This window comes from Nyctereutes procyonoides, unplaced genomic scaffold, assembly GCF_905146905.1.
Source record: "Nyctereutes procyonoides isolate TBG_1078 unplaced genomic scaffold, NYPRO_anot_genome, whole genome shotgun sequence".
In the NCBI taxonomy this organism is placed as follows: Eukaryota; Metazoa; Chordata; class Mammalia; order Carnivora; family Canidae; genus Nyctereutes; species Nyctereutes procyonoides.
In genome coordinates this window covers 1,354,953-1,355,502 of record NW_026575132.1, presented here as the reverse complement: position 1 = coordinate 1,355,502, position 550 = coordinate 1,354,953, and the positions used below count along the sequence as shown (strand labels likewise).

Genomic DNA, 550 nt, shown 5'->3' with positions numbered 1-550 from the left:
CCTACCCCTTCAATCAAATTCCACAGAAGTCCCTCCATTTCGGGTAGTTGAGATTTTTTTTTTTTTTTTTTTTTTTTACATTTGGTACTCAATGGGGGAAACTCCAGAAATCTAGGAAATTCATTTATCTGGAGAAACTATTTTCTTATAATCTCTGCTAAAAGAAGCAGGGCTATATCTATAACTCAGTCCCTATACACTAATCTGGTCAGGATGTTTTTGCTACAGAAAAAGATAACACCAGTTCCAAAATGGAGGTCAAAGAGGATATTATCTCTCCTTGATACTAGCCTTTCTATTCACATCTCTCTATAGCCACTATTCTAACTTCTCATTGGTTTTTTTGGATACAAGATAAAATTCTAAAGGAGTACCGCTGCTTAGCTCAAGGAGTTCAGTCATCAATGCCTGATGGCTCAACATCCTTTTTAAAATATGCCAACAAGTGCACCCTTCAGCAGCACATACACTAAAATTGGAATGATACAGAACAGATTAGCATGGCTCCCACACAAGGAAGACACAAATTTGTGGAGTGTTCCATATTCAA

At 36.9% G+C, this 550-nt stretch overlaps 1 non-coding gene across 1 annotated transcript; it reads left to right on the top strand.

The window, feature by feature from the left end:
• Positions 1-445: 445 nt before the first annotated feature.
• LOC129523089 (U6 spliceosomal RNA) lies at positions 446-550 on the top strand. The gene has a single exon (XR_008667049.1). It is a non-coding gene; the product is annotated as a U6 spliceosomal RNA (small nuclear RNA).